The following is a 16,754-nucleotide window of genomic DNA, read 5'->3' as shown; positions in this document are numbered from 1 at the left end:
CTCGGCCACTTCCGCCGGCTGCGTAGGCAATATCCGCAAATGTACATGACCACTTCCGAAAGGACATCACTGCAAGGGCAGTTCGTACCATTCTCAATCGTTCGGGCTACAGAGCCAGGGTCCCGACACGAAAGACCTACGTCAGCAAAAAGAACATCAAGTGGGGGATGGAATTGGCGAAACAGCATGTATCCGAGGCAGCAGACTTCTGGGGTACTGTATTGTTTAAGTGATGAAAGCAAATTTAATATCATGCACAATGAAGGTAGGATCTTGGCCTGGAGAAGACCGAATACAGACCTCGACCGAAACAACACTCAACCCACGGTGAAGCACGGAGGTGGTTGAGTGATGGTATGGGGCCGTGTGTCAGCCTTCGGCGTCGGAAAATTAGTGTTTGTGGAAGGTACCGTGGACAGATTTGTGTATATGAACATTCTCAAACAGAACTTACAAGAGAGTGACACCTTGGGACGTCCTAGAAACTACTACTTCCAACAGGACAATGATCCCAAACATACGGCGCAAATTGTCCGGCTGTGGTTGCTCTACAACGCTCCACAAACACCAGCTCAGAGTCCGGACCTGAATCACATCGAACACTTGTGGAGTGAGCTGTAAACACGAGTGAGAAAACACCACATCCGTGGTAAGGCCTCTTTGAAAAAGGCTCTCCTTCGAAAATGGGAAGGTATCACGTCCGAAACTACAAGAAAATTGGTCCACCCCATGCCACGGAAGTTGCGAGAAGTAATACATTGGAAGGGTATGCATACGAAGTACTAAACATGTTCTGGCTTTGTTAGAAGCGTCATTTTCTGTTGGTGTATGAATACGTAATTCCCAGCGCAGTAGAGAACTTTGCAGACGTTTTTGTGTTTTGTTTTGTAAAGGTTTGTTCATTCTCGTTCTATATACCAGCATAGCTGCACAGGCGCCTCTCCAATGTGTATAGTGCATATCCAGTTACGCTTTTTGGTTCCGTATTGTCAATAAAGTCAGTTTACTTTTCCGCGTTCTAGTGTATGAAGACTTATCTCCATTACTGTAAATATAATAGTGGCTGTGTGACCAAATGTAGACTTCCGCTGTAACGTTTGTTTTCACGTTTTACTACCGTATACCGCGTTGCATGGTGTTCTTTCTAACTCTGCTGCACGTTCCAATTCATCATGTACGTTTGGCAGTTGGTACTGAATGATACAGTAAAGTGCGTTATACCATAAACTTTTCAATTCTTAAATCGGCAATATAATATAACCTTAAAAGTGACTCTGAGAGAAAGCATCTCGTTACAGCGAGGAGAGTATACACCTGCAGTCACTGCCCCTCTCGCGACGTGATTGGCGACTGGTTTATACGCTGTAGACTTGGCCACTGTTTCTATGTTTCGATACAGTGTATCGATATGTGGAACTGTTTCAGTGTTTCGGAACGGCTGTGGTCCACTGTTTCGAAACAGTGGTGTTCCATACCGCCCTGGTCGCGGATAACCGGACCAGATTCGATCTCGAGCCAGACACAGAAACTGTATCGTTGTTTCAAAATAAGGCTGTTTCAGCCCACCTGTGCTTGGAACGGACTAATTGATTCGAAACAGTGATGTTTCATTCCGCTCAGTGTCGGACGAGATTCGGGCTCGCCACAGGTACTGAAACACAACATACCACTTCGTGAAACACTTTCAAGAGTGTCGAAATCTTTTTGACAGGCAATAGCACGAAGCTTAAGATATACTAAAATAAAGCTTCGTTTCTAGCTGACTGTCCTATTCCGAAATGGCGTAACATCTGCTTTATAAACACTAACCAAACGACAAAACAACGCATACTATTCACATTCAAAATAATAAATATGTGAAAATCATTCAGTTAAATTACACTTTTTATAACATACGCTTCTCTGTTCATGTACAGTAATCATATCAAGAAACGCAAGTAAGACTACAACATTTTGAATAAAACAAGGCGTAGAGTAGCACATACATAAATTTGATGTAGGTATAATTGCAAGCTATCCGTTTGACATATCACTGATAGTGTAATCGTGAAACAGGAAGGGCTGAGAAGCATGGTGAATTTATAGTAACGGTTCGAAACACCTTGAAAGACAAAATTTTATTCTGTTATATTTTGTTACTTATTCGAATTATTTGGCGTTATTTGTGAGTCTATAGTCACTGTGCCTATTATCCACAATGATTCCCTTTGTGTGCATGGAAATTAGCAGGATGGGTATATTACCCATACTAACGGAATGTGGGAATCCCAGTAGAATATCCGTTGTTTCTGCAGTTTGCTCCCACCTCCAGTTCCGTTCGTGTTGGCTCTTCTGTCTTCAGCTATGGCCGTCCTCAGCCAATTAAAAAGTATGAAAGTCACACGACACGAAAGCAGCGCATTTGCTGCAGGAAATACGAAACTGCCAAGACGCCTAAGTGATAGTTTCATAATTTCTGCGACATTCTTAGCGCTCCCGCACCTCATTTGTGTTTCTATGGACACACTTATACAGTAGACAGTCAAGATGATGAAATGTGTAGGTTTATTAGATTACAAAACACAAACTGTTTCACTGTTTCGAAACAGCGTATCGAAACATTTCATTGTACTATTTCATTTGTTTCGAAACATTTACGTGTTTCAGTCTGCCCATCTCTAATACGCTGGCTCGCTGCCCTTTCCTACCTTGTGCGCGGTTGAACAGCGCAGCTGGTGCGCTTTGTGCGTAGAGACGCACGTGGCCATCGGCACAGCTGACTGCGACGTGTGTGTGTGTGTGTGTGTGTGTGTGTGTGTGTGAGAGCGCGCGCGCTATTTGTGGATGCGCGACCTTGCCGGGCGAATCGTCCGCCCGCCTTCTCCTCAACCGCGGGTTACAAAGCAGCCAGCATTCCCTCTGTCCAGGGCAAACTGCAGGCGCGCGACAGCGAACTTCTTTCGCTCGTATTTGGGCCCGCGCACGCAGCCACTCTGTCGTGTCACGCTGGCTGTCGCTCCTTCAACGGTTCAGCTGCCCTCCACTTCGGCGCTCTACACACGTCACGGATAAAGTCCCATACTGGGACTAACACGCCGCTTTACACACATTTATCGCTGTACTGTATTTATCAAAGACGCGACCTCAAGTATCTCGCGTATAGCAAACGCAGACCGAAGGCTTCAAACTGAACGTCTCGAATTTTCAGCAACAAAAAATTGATGTATAACGCCCCGAAAAATATATTTTGTAAAAGTGCTGCTTTCTTAGTGTGTTAATAGTAGGTTTCAAACACTTACGTGTTCCCATTAGTATCCCTAGCTTGCGACTAATCATTTCAAATCCTCAGACGCAGATAAAAGGCAAATAGTCTCCTGCAGAAATACTGAGCCACATGACGTAGTCTATAGTGGTCCATGACTGTGGAAGTGCTTCCGGTGTAGGATTTTGCGAGCTAAACTGTCCTCTCGATTATGTCCCATAACTGTCCGTAGGTGCAACCACAACGGAGGGGTATCTGTTGAGAGGCCAGACAAACGTGTGGTTCCTGAAGAGGGGCAGCAGCCTTTTCAGTAGTTGCAAGGGCAACAGTCTGGATGATTGACTGATCTGGCCTTGTAACAATAACCAAAACGGCCTTGCTGGACCGCAACAGCAACAACAACTGTTCCATGGGATTCATGTCCGGCGATATGGGTGGCTAAATCGTTCGCTCGAACTCCCCAGAAAGTTTTTCAAACCAGTAGGGAACAATCGTGACCCGGTGAAACGGCACGTCGTCGTTTAGTAACATGCCAAGATTATCATCGGTTGCGTATGAAGACGCCCGAACATAAAAGTTCTCACGAACTGATCATGGATTGGAAATGTTTAACATTGCAGCGCGTCAGCAATCGTGAATAATTTAATGATTCTAAGGAATCCGCCTCGACCGCATCTCGTGTTCGTGCGGTAGCGTTCTCGCTTCCCACGCTCGGGTTCCCGGGTTCGATTCCCGGCGGGCTCTGAGCACTATCGGACTTAACATCTATGGTCATCAGTCCCCTAGAACTCGGAACTACTTAAATCTAACTAACCTGAAGACAACACACAACACCCAGCCATCACGAGGCAGAGAAAATCCCCCCGCCGGGAATCGAACCCGGGCGTGGGAAGCGAGAACGTTACCGCACGACCACAAGATGCGAGCATTCCCGGCGGGGTCAGGGATTTTCTCTGCCTCGTGATGGCTGGGTGTTGTGTGTTTCCCTTAGGTTAGTCAGGTTTAAGTACTTCTAAGTCCTAGGGGACTGATGACCATAGATGTTAAGTCCCATAGTGCTCAGAGCCATTTGAACCTTTTTTTTTTTTTAATCCGCCTCGATTGCAAATAGAAATCGGACGTTGACTTAGGTTTCGGAACGGATAACCACGCCTTCTTCGCAACACACTAAAACTACAAACTGCCGTATTAATGTTGGACCATGCCTCTCATGCCTCTTTATGCAGCTTGTAGTTTCAGTGTGTTCCGAAGAAGGCGTGGGTACCCGCGCCGAAACTTAGGTCGACATCCGGTTTCTATTAGGAATCGAGGCGGATTGTTTATAATCATAAATGACCAGTTCAGTTGAACCAGACGACCCAGTCCAGTCGATGTAAACACAGCCCACACCATTATGGAGCCACTACCAACCTGCACAGTGTCTTGCTGACAATCTGGGGCCCACGGCTTCTTGCGGTCTGCGCCACATACGAACCCTAGCATGAGGCGTTACCAACCGAAATCGGGACTCATCTGACGAGGCCACGGTTTTTCTAGACGCCTGGGGTCCAACCGATAGGGTCACGAGCCCAGGAGAGGCTCTGTAGGCGATGTATAACGTCCCGAAAAATATACTTTGTCACTAAGTAAAAATTCAGTTCTCTTGGTGTTTTAATAGTAGGTGTCAAATACTTAGTGTTCCCATCGTTCGTCTGCTGCCACAGTCCAGTAACTCCTAATATGCCGCACTGCCCCTACAGATACGTCAGTCGTAACTCCCACCCTGATTCCTGGGGTTACTTCGCGCTGTGTTACTTGCCTGTTAGCTCCGACTACTCCACGCAAACGCCGCTGCTCTCGGTCTTCGGCCACTGCGTTATCCGTGGTGAGAGGTGACGCCTGAAATCTGGTATTATCGGCGCACCCTTCACAGAATATTTAATTCCCTAATGGTTTTCCAAATGGGATGTCCCATGCATCTAGCTCCAACTAAGTGTTAATTCCAGTCTCGCGTCCATATTGGCGTCGGAAACCTTTTGACACGAATCACCGGAATGCATGTGACAGCTTCGCCAATGGACTGCTCCATTTACACCACGAGCGTACGATACTACGGTCATCTGTATACCACGTGCTTATTGCTATCCGGAGATTTTTGTCGGCTCAGTGTAGGTCCCAAATCACCGTTTTGACAAAGAAAATTCAAAGTTGCTGGGCAACACCAGAATTCTGAACCAGTTTCCGTGACAAAAAGAAATAAGCGAAATCACAGCTTATGCTAGGACAACAGCCATGCCTCCCTGGCAGTAAATTTTAAATAAGAGACTTTTTGTTAAACAGCTTTCAACATCAAGCCATAATCCACGGTATATTATAATATGCTGTTGTACGCAGTTACAATTTACAAGAATTTTTACTGAAGCGATGTACTGTGGAAAAAAATGTGTTATTGATTCTGAATAGAAAAATCGACTGAAACCTTACAGACGTATCGCCAAGGCACAAAGAACTCAAGTGTCGTCGATTGATACCAAACAGAACGCACTTCTTGATTACAGTGTAATTGAGGTGCATGTCGTGTCGTGTAGAGATCACTTCCTGCAAATATGGAATAATACATGTCAAACACGAAGGTACGAATTGAAGTAGTCGCAAAACAGTATAAGTACCGCCGAAATCACTGTACTGTGGCGCTATTCGACACGAAACTTAAAGCCGGCCGAAGTGGGCGTGGGGTTCTAGGCGCTGCAGTCTGGAACCGCGAGACCGCTACGGTCGCAGGTTCGAATCCTGCCTCGGGCATGGATGTATGTCATCTCCTTACGTTAGTTAGGTTTAACTAGTTATAAGTTCTAGGGGACTAATGACCCCAGAAGTTGAGTCCCATAGTTCTCAGAGCCATTTGAACCATTTCGAAACTTAAAAGACCACAGGGAATAGTCTACTTCCAATGTATTAGGCGTAATTCGGTGGAAAATGTGTGACTCGATTTCAGCCAATCATGAACCGCAGAAGACTGCACATGGCGAAAAAGACGAAAGCCAGTTTCCTTATATAAAGTGTTTTTCGAGGGACCATCAAGAAAAGGGGGAGGGGCAATTTGTAGCCTCCCCCGTTTTAATCCTTCCAAAATTTAACTTGTCCCCGCACCTACTTTCAACGTGCCACAGATGCTAGCGCTTTTAGTAATAACGATTATTATTTCTGGACATCAGTGCTTAGTACATAGCTTTTGCACGAACTAGCAAGTCAACTCAATTCCGAGAAGTGGATTACTTCAAGGAACATTAGTCCGAAAAAATTAAGTCAATGTTTTGTCATAAGACTGCTTTAAAAACTCTGATAGTCATAAACTCTCTTAACTTGGACGATATGGAAGGGAACAATCACGATTTAACTTCACGCTAGAAATACGAAGAATGGTCTCCAACCTGTGGCTATGCAAACGTGTACACGGTAAGGTATGGGTGAGAACTGGGGAGGGCTGTTTATTTGGTTCTTACTTCATATGTCCGGTGGCGAGTTTTCAAAGTGGAGCTTCTTTCCCTAATCCACATCCGCTACTACCTGTGGATTCACTGGCCGTATCGGGTTTGTTGTTTTGGCAGCGGGTAGGTCAGCGTGTGAATGGGCGCCTCTGCCCGACTGAAACATTCTCCGCTGGCGGTAAGGCTGCGAGCCCATTAGCGCTGAGTGGCGCTCAGGCAAGCAACTCAAAACCATCCCGTTTTAAATACGGCTTCTGTTTTCCGCGATCCCTTCCCGTTTCGAGAGAGAGAGAGAGAGAGAGAGAGAGAGAGAGAGAGAGAGAGAGCAATCATAACACGCGCTCATCCCAATTACGGCTAAGTAAGTCCGTTCAGAGGTACAGACCTGCACCAACATAAACATCCCGCAAGCCACAGTACACTGCATAACGCAGGGCAATCATTCCTGTGTGAATACGTTAGTGCCACCATACTGTTCACACAGAATTCTCCCAATGTAGGTTGTCTACACTTGGCAAGAGCTATCTTGTCTTTAAATCGAAGATTCTCATTTGAGTTCCGCGACTATCTGTGCTACACTATCATTAAGGGCTATACGGATGTGTTCCCATCAAAGTAGTGGGTCTCTGAATTGCTTCCATGTATGATGTGCCGATGGCAATTTCTTTCTCGTTGCTTGGCTGTGGATGATTCTGTGGATAGACGAAGCCCACTTCCATCTGACACAGAATTGTCGAATACGGGCAAAGGAAAATCCACACGCAAATCAGGCAGTACCACTTCATCCTGAAGAGGTCACTGTGTGGTGCGGGTTTACGGCATCATTTTTCATATCGCCATATTTTTTCGAAGAGGCAGGTGCTCCCGGTCCTGTTACAAGTACAGCCACTGGTAAGCGCTGTTAGTGCCTTTTGCGCAACCACGTCATTCCAGCTCTCCGACAGCGTGGATGTATGGATGGGATCATTTTTATGCAGGACGGCGCACGTCCGCACATTGCAAATACATATCGGAAATGCTAGAATAATCAGCCGCCATTTCCCTACAGCCTGATCTTAATCCGTGTGGCTGTGGGGCTATCTGAATGATGATGTGTTCAGTGTTGAGATTGCAAACTTAGGTGCACGGAAGGCACACATTTGGCAACACATTCCGAACGTGACCATGGAGACATTTCGATCAGTTGTGGAACATACACTCCTGGAAATTGAAATAAGAACACCGTGAATTCATTGTCCCAGGAAGGGGAAACTTTATTGACACATTCCTGGGGCCAGATACATCACATGATCACACCGACAGAACCACAGGCACACTAGACACAGGCAACAGAGCATGCACAATGTCGGCACTAGTACAATGTATATCCACCTTTCGCAGCAATGCAGGCTGCTATTCTCCCATGGAGACGATCGTAGAGATGCTGGATGTAGTCCTGTGGAACGGCTTGCCATGCCATTTCCACCTGGCGCCTCAGTTGGACCAGCGTTCGTGCTGGACGTGCAGACCGCGTGAGACGACGCTTCATCCAGTCCCAAACATGCTCAATGGGTGACAGATCCGGAGATCTTGCTGGCCAGGGTAGTTGACTTACACCTTCTAGAGCACGTTGGGTGGCACGGGATACATGGGGACGTGCATTGTCCTGTTGGAACAGCAAGTTCCCTTGCCGGTCTAGGAATGGTAGAACGATGGGTTCGATGACGGTTTGGATGTACCGTGCACTATTCAGTGTCCCCTCGACGATCACCAGAGGTGTACGGCCAGTGTAGGAGATCGCTCCCCACACCATGATGCCGGGTGTTGGCCCTGTGTGCCTCGGTCGTATGCAGTCCTGATTGTGGCGCTCACCTGCACGGCGCCAAACACGCATACGACCATCATTGGCACCAAGGCAGAAGCGACTCTCATCGTTGAAGACGACACGTCTCCATTCGTCCCTCCATTCACGCCTGTCGCGACACCACTGGAGGCGGGCTGCACGATGTTGGGGCGTGAGCGGAAGACGGCCTAACGGTGTGCGGGACCGTAGCCCAGTTTCATGGAGACGGTTGCGAATGGTCCTCGCCGATACCCCAGGAGCAAAAGTGTCCCTAATTTGCTAGGAAGTGGCGGTGCGGTCTCCTACGGCACTGCGTAGGATCCTACGGTCTTGGCGTGCATCCGTGCGTCGCTGCGGTCCGGTCCCAGGTCGACGGGCACGTGCACCTTCCGCCGACCACTGGGGACAACATCGATGTACTGTGGAGACCTCACGCCCCAAGTGTTGAGCAATTCGGCGGTACGTCCACCCGGCCTCCCGCATGCCCACTATACGCCCTCGCTCAAAGTCCGTCAACTGCTCATACGGTTCACGTCCACGCTGTCGCGGCATGCTACCAGTGTTAAAGACTGCGATGGAGCTGCGTATGCCACGGCAAACTGACTGACACTGACGGCGGCGGTGCACAAATGCTGCGCAGCTAGCGCCATTCGACGGCCAACACCGCGGTTCCTGGTGTGTCCGCTGCGCCGTGCGTGTGATCATTGCTTGTACAGCCCTCTCGCAGTGTCCGAAGCAAGTATGGTGGGTCTGACACACCGGTGTCAATGAGTTCTTTTTTCCATTTCCAGGAGTGTAGGTTTCCACTTGTTGCAGAAAACGGTGGACAGCATACTGAACATATTTTGCGCCAGTCGCACGGAAATGAATAATCCTATTTGATTTTGAGTGATGCTTTTTATGATGTTTTTGGCTTGTAATGCTGTTTTTCGCTTCCGGACCATTATAAACCATTTTTTCCATCCGATGTTATATTACCTTGCCGTGGTGGATGGGGTTTACGTAACTAACAGCATCGTACCTGTACACCCATGTACACTGAGTAGTACAGTGACATCAGCCATACTCCTTAGGCATTGTTGTATGATTCACTTGTCATTTATAGTAGACCAGTATTAAATTATGATGCTTACAGGGCCATCTATTGCTACATTTTGTAACCATTAATTTTCCTTCTGCCATACGTTTTCCTCCTCCTCCGATAATATTGCGTTGCAGTTCTTCGTCATTTTGGCCAGTGGTGTTATTTCTACAGCGGTTTAAAAGTTTAATATTTATTATAATCACCCTGTATACTAAAAATATTAAGTTCTCTTTCGCTGAGTTGGGAGATATCATATGTAACTTTGGTTTTTATGGAATATTTCCCGTCCAATATAACGTACTCTGCAGTATTAGCCGAATATTAATCAAGTAAGTCAAAAATCTGCGTTGATACACCGTACGATCCTATTCTGGTTACCAGTCGATGGTGTGGTTGAGCAAAGGATGTGACCGGGCAAAAACTGGAATCGGTTGACGTATACAAACACCTGGGTTTGAAACGGGACGATCGCGACGGTTGAGTCGTAGGTAAGGCAGGTGGTAGAATTCGATCAGTTGTAGAGTGCTGGCAAAATAATAATAATAATAATAATAATAATAATGGAAATGAGGGCTTGGCGTCACTGGCCGGCCGCCTTGGTGCAGGTCTTGTTACATACTGGCCGACCTGCGCGCCGGATGGTGATGAATTGTTCGCTTTCATTCGTTGTATCTCCTCGGGGCGGACGTCGTAAGACACCCGTTCAAGTTCGCCGTTGATCGCTTAACTCAATTTCTTTTATTTTTTTATTAAGCGTTTATTAACATTTTTGTTATTAATCCTCTGGCCGAACACGCTGAGCTATCGCGCCGGCGACCATTCAGGTATCGGGGCGAACGTGAAATTCAATCAGTCTAAAAACGAGATTGCATACAAATCACTCGTGCGACCCATCCTAGAGTGTTACTCGTGTGTGTGGGAACCGCAATAAATTGTGTACAGGGACAGCAAGAATGCTTACTGGTGTGTGTGACCCACAGGAGACTGTAATAGGAGATGCAGCACGTGTACAGAGGAGGGCAGCACGAATCGCTAAATGTTTGCTTGGTCCGCGGTGGAGCGTGACAGAAATGTTGAAAGAACTGAACTGAGACAGATACGTAAGCTGTCGCGGGAACAGTTTCAAGAACTGGTTTAAATGCTGGTCTGCTATTAACAATTTGCATTACATGATCCTCGCTAAAATTCTGCATATACAATTCCAACAGCACAGCTCATGTTGTAGGTGTCGGATTAAGAAACCTCTTTGAGAATATGGTCCAGATTGGATGCTGCAACTAGCAAGTGCGGCAAAATCCCAGTAGGTGGCGGGGTGCACATCTGCTTCCTGGTGCGGCCTGTTGTTCTAGGGGTATGATTCCTGCTTTGGGTGCAGGAAGTCCCGGGTTCAAATCCCGGACAGGCCCTACTCTTCACTTTCGCGACAACCAAGCACTACGATAAACTAGCGAGTCTCTGAAAGTAAGCCATGCAGCAGGACAATCTGCATGTCGGGCCACCGGCCCATGATACTGGCAAGTGCACTCTGATTATACTACAACCCCCTACTCTATCACTCGGCTACGAGAGTAATTAAAATTCGCACAGAGGCGTTTAAACAGTCATTTTTCCCGTCCTCCAGACGTGACCGGAATGGGAGGAAACCGTAATATCCCATACCGCGGTGAGTACCCTCCGCCATGCACTTGGCAGTGTCCTAACAGAATACGTATGTAAGCGCACAGAGGCGAGGGGCACGAGATGGTGACTCAGAGCGCCGCGCCTGCTCACGCAGCGATGAATCACGGCAGCGGCACAGGCAAGCAATCTGCTTCTCTCTCTTCCTCCAGTTTCGTCGGCGTGGCAAATGGCGACTGCTATCGCGTCGGGCAAGTCCAGTGTCTCATACGTCACGTGGCAGTGGAGCCGTCAACAGCCTCCGACAGCCAAGTCTTCTTCGCCCCATAGCGGTATCTATATAGACAGCCAACTCGAAACAGATACCGCATTCTGTAGTGTGGCCTAGAGTCAAAGGAGAGAGAACCAGTGGGTGGGAAGGAAGTGAGTCGCAGCTCTGGCCATCCCCGATGTTACTCAATCTGTACAGTAAGTAAGGAGTAATCTGGAAAGGGAATTACAGTTCTCTGGGGGAGGGAGAGAGAGAGAGAGAGAGAGAGAGAGAGAGAGAGAGAGAGAGAGACTTTGCGGAACTAGGTACTCAGTTGAACCGGTGAGAATAGGAATTTATGACAAACCTAGACTACGAGAAGGGATCGACTGATAGAACACGTCAATCCAATATCGGGGGGAAGAGTGAAAGGTAAAAATTTTAGAGGGAGACCGGGCCTTCAATACAGAAAGCAGCTCCTATTGCTGGGGTTCCCAACCGAAGGTCAATTACCCCCTGAGGGCTAAAGTGAAATTTTCTGCAGGGTAGAAACTAAACGATTCGTTTCTGTTTCAGTCGCGGAATTAATTTCAAAAGATCATTATTATTTCATAATTTTTCGAGACTAATATCATTTGTATAGCTTATCAACAATTTTAAATGCGAACATTTTAGGTTAGGCTTTAGCGTGACTGTTATTGACATTAAATGAAACAATTACTTTTTCTCAATTAGAACCATTAATCCCGCGGAGTTTACAGGTTCCTCACATAGTCCACCCACTAAACGTATACACCATGTGATTAAAAGTATCCGGACAACTGGCTAAAATGACATACAAGTTCGTGGCGCCTTTCATCAGTAATACTGGAATTCAATATGGTAGTGTCCCACTCTCGGCCTTGATGACAGCTTCCGCTCTCGCAGGCATACGTTCAGTCAGGTGCTGGAAGGTTTCCTGGGGAATGGCACACTATTCTTCACGGGCTGCTGCACTGTGGGGAGGAATCGATGTTGGTCGGTGAGACCTGGCACGAAGTCGGCGTTCCAAAACGCCCCAAATGTGCTATAGGATTGAGATCAGGGCTCTGTGCAGGTCAGTCCATTACAGGGATGTAACCACTCCACCACAGGCCGTGCATTATGAACAGGTGCTCGATCGTGTTGAAAGATGCAATCGTCATCCCCAAATTGCTCTTCAACAGTGGGAAGCAAGAAGGAGCATATAACATCAATCTATGCCTGTGCTGTGATAGTGTCACTCAAAACAACAACAAGGGGTGCAAGCCCCCTCCATGAACAACACGATCACACCGTAGAACGACCGCCTGCGAATTTTACTGTTGGCACTACACACGGTGGTAGATTCGCCACATCAACACCCTGCCATCGGATCGCCACATTGTGTACCGTTATTCTTCACCCCACACAACGTTTTTCCACTGTTGAATCATCCAAACGTTTACGCTCCTTGCACCAAGCATTGGCATTTACATTTTTACGAGGAGGTGTTGGAACGTTTGCACCGGGCTCTTCTACAAGTACTCGTCGTACTGCACGTGGCATGGGCGCTGAACGTACTAGCGTGTGGCAAGTACCCCACGACCAATAGACGCATACCACCCACAACGATTCCATCCAATGATTGCGATTGACGTTGCACCAAGGATCGCACTGCTCCGACAATGGATTCATCCACCGCATTCCCTGCAGATCGTGCTGTCTTCTCATTTGATAGTGATAGTATTTCGAACAACCACGTGTCGGATGAGGAAAGCCCTAACGCTGTAGTACACTCACGCCGTAAAATAAGTTTTGCTTTGAACATCTGCGCCGCCATTGTAGGCGACAATCACTATGAACCATATCGTCTACCTGAGCATCGTTGTGAGGCCTTGTGTCAGGAGGAGAAATGCGTACCATCACATCCGACTTTGATAAATGTCGGATTGTAGCTTTTCGCGATTGTAGTTTATCGTATGGCGACATTGCTGGTCGCGTTGGTCGAGATCCAATGAGTGTTAGCAGAATGTGGAATCGGCGGGTTCAGGAGGGTAATACGGAACGCCGTGCTGGATCCCAACGGCCTCGTATCACTAGCAGTCGAGATGACAGGCATTTTATCCGCATGGCTGTAAAGGTTCGTGCAGCCACGTCTCGATCCCTGAGTCAACACATGCGGACGTTTACAAGACAACAAAGATCTGCACGAACAGTTCGACGACGTTTGTAGCGGCATGCAGTATCACCTCGGACACCATAGCTGCAGTTACACTTGACGCAGCATCACAGATAGGAGCGCCTGCGACGGTGTACTGGGCGACGAACCTGGGTCCAAGGATGGCGAAACGTCATTTCTTTTTGGATGAATCCAGGTTCTGTTTACAGCATCGTGATGGTTCATCCGTGTTTGGCGACATCGCGGTGAACACACATTGGAAGCGTGTATTCGTCATCGCCATACTCGCGTATCACCCGGCGTGATGGTATGGGGTGCCATTGGTTACACGTCTCGGTCACCTCTTGTTCGTATTAACGGCACTTTGATCAGTGGACGTAACATTTGAGATGTGTTACGACCCGTGGCTCTATCCTTCATTCGATCCCTGCGAAACCCTACATTTCAGCAGGATAATGCACAACCCTACATTTCAGCAGGATAATGCACGACCGCACGTTTCAGGTCTTGTACGGGCCTTTCTGGATAGAGAATATGCTCGACTGCTGCCCTGGCCAGCACATTCTCCAGATCTATCACTAATTGAAAACGTCTGGTCAATGGTGGCCGAGCAGTTGGCTCGTCACAATACGCCAGTCACTACTCTTGATGAACTGTGGTATCTTGATGAAGCTGCCTGGGCAGCTGTACCTGTACACGCCATCCGAGCGCTGTTTGACTCAATGCCCAGGCGTATCAAGGCCGTTATTACGGTCAGAGGTGGTTGTTCTGGGTACTTATTTCTCAGGATCTATGCACCCAAAATGCAAGAAAATGTAATCACATGTCAGTTCTAGTCTAATATATTTGCCCAATGAACACCCGTTTATCATCTGCATTTCTTCTTGGTGTAGCAACTCTAATGGCCAGTAGTGTAGTTCCTTTGGCGCTTGAGTGTATGCTATGGACATAGTTTTATTACCTTGGCAGGGTCGTGCCTTTACGGGAAGCGCTCCGCGGCCACCCGCAGTCAGCCTGGGAGGCTCGGAGTCGCTGAACGTCCTTGGCCCGGTTCCCGCGGCCGCGCAAAATAGACCGCGACACACTTGCCCTGCCTGGCGCGCCCCGGCGCCTCGATAATCGATAGCGCCGCGAGCCGTCACAGACCTGAACACGCGGTGCCTACACTGCACCCTGCCGCTACAGGGCGCACGTGTGTTCGACAATCTCGAAACCTGCACCGTCCGACCTCATACAGTTGCGCCATACATGCATTTAACTGATGGAAGGAGAAAATATTAAAATGCAGTAAATGAAGTAGGCAAAAAGGAATACAAACGTCTCAAAAAAGAGATCGACAGGAAGTGCAAAATGGCTAAGCAGGGATGGCTAGAGGACAAATGTAAGGATGTAGAGGCTTATCTCACTAGGGTTAAGATAAATACTGCCTACAGGAAAATTAAAGAGACCTTTGGAGGAAAGGGAACCACTCGTATGAACATGAAGAGCTGAGATGGAAACCCAGTTCTAAGCAAAAAAGGGAAAGCAGAGAGGTGGAAGGAGTATATAGAGGGTCTATACAAGGGCGATATACTTGAGGACAATATTATGGAATTGGAAGAGGATGTAGATGAAGATGAAATGGGAGATACGATACTTCTTGTAGAGTTTGACAGAGCACTGAAAGATCTGAGTCGAAACAAGGCCCCCGGAGTCGACAACATTCCATAGGAACTACTGACGGCCTTGGGAGAGCCAGTCCTGACAAAACTCTACCATCTGGTGAGCAAGATGTATGAGACAGGTGAAATACCCTCAGACTTCAAGAAGAATATAATAATTCCAATCCCAAAGAAAGCAGGTGTTGACAGATGCGAAAATTACCGAACTATCAGTTTGATAAGCCACAGCTGCAAAATACTAACGCGAATTGTTTACAGACGAATGGAAAAACTGGTAGATGCAGACCTCGGGGAGGATCAGTTTGGATTCCATAGAAATATTGGAACACGTGAGGCAATACTGACCTTACGACTTATCTTAGAAGCTCACGGTGAATTTGTGCCACAGGGGCGGACTGTTAGTCGGTGGCACTATCGGATCGTGTTGCGACGCCTGCGAGGAACTGTGGGAAGGAAACGGCCCTAAATGTAGCGCCGGCCGAGGTGGCCAGGCGGTTCTAGGCGCTACAGTCTGGAACACCGCAGCCGCTACGGCCGCAGGTTCGAATCCTGCCTCGGGCATGGATGTCCGTGATGTCCTTACGTTGGTTAGGTTTAAGTAGTTCACAGAAGTCAAGTCCCATAATGCTCAGAGCCATTTGAACCATTTTTTTTCTTTCTGGAAGTCCGAAATATTAGGCTGAACCGCAGAGGTGCGAGGATTGAGCCCTGTCGCAGGTCTGTCTTTAGTACAACATTGCAGGCGTATTCTTGGTAACGCTAAACGAGCTACGTGTAGGTGGCGCAACAAAACGTGTCCGATGGGCCCACGGCTCAGTTTCGACACGTAGCGATATGTCCGGAACACTTCGTGTCGACCTCTCGGCTTCTTCATTAATGCAAACGGCAGCGATCTAGCGCCTGTAGTGTCAAAACTGCGTGCTGAAGCTAAACGTTGCAGCTTCTGTTAGCAGCGCCGAGCACTGATTACATCAGCATTTCCCTTCACACGCCTCCGTCCACTGAAAAAGCCAATCTGGGGATTTAGATTTGTGTTCATCATTTTGAGCAACCGTTTTCGAATGACGCCGATATGGAGCAATAGTACACTAGCTGCGTTAAAAGTTGTTTTTGACCCAACTGGTGTGCTATTTCCCCAAATCGGAAAATTGTTATTTAATTCACACTACCACCCCCAACGTCTTTGTGCCACCTATATTTGCTTCACACAGTCAAAGAGAGAGAATGGACGTGATAGGAGCTCAAAAACAGTAAAACGCCTTAACACAATAAAAGTAAAATTACAGTCTACTACAATTTCAAAAGAACAATTTGAAATATTTACCGAAAGGATAATAATGATCGTAGCAGACGAAATGAATTAAAATTTGTGTTGCGTTCGGGGCTCGAAAGCTTGTCTCTTGCTTGCTATGCAGAAACGCTAACCGTTACAC

The 16,754-nt window shown here is 47.5% G+C and overlaps 1 protein-coding gene and 1 non-coding gene across 2 annotated transcripts in view; one reads left to right on the top strand and one right to left on the bottom strand.

Annotated features, from left to right (window-relative positions):
• LOC126295042 (eukaryotic translation initiation factor 4 gamma 1-like) overlaps positions 1-16,754 on the bottom strand; it is a 373,399-nt gene that overhangs the window by 303,187 nt on the left and 53,458 nt on the right. The window lies entirely within an intron of this gene.
• Positions 10,949-11,020, top strand: Trnap-ugg (transfer RNA proline (anticodon UGG)). The gene has a single exon. It is a non-coding gene; the product is annotated as a tRNA-Pro (tRNA).

Source organism: Schistocerca gregaria, chromosome 11 (assembly GCF_023897955.1).
Source record: "Schistocerca gregaria isolate iqSchGreg1 chromosome 11, iqSchGreg1.2, whole genome shotgun sequence".
In the NCBI taxonomy this organism is placed as follows: Eukaryota; Metazoa; Arthropoda; class Insecta; order Orthoptera; family Acrididae; genus Schistocerca; species Schistocerca gregaria.
The sequence above is the reverse complement of the archived record's forward strand: the minus strand, read 5'-3'. Positions and strand labels throughout refer to the sequence as shown.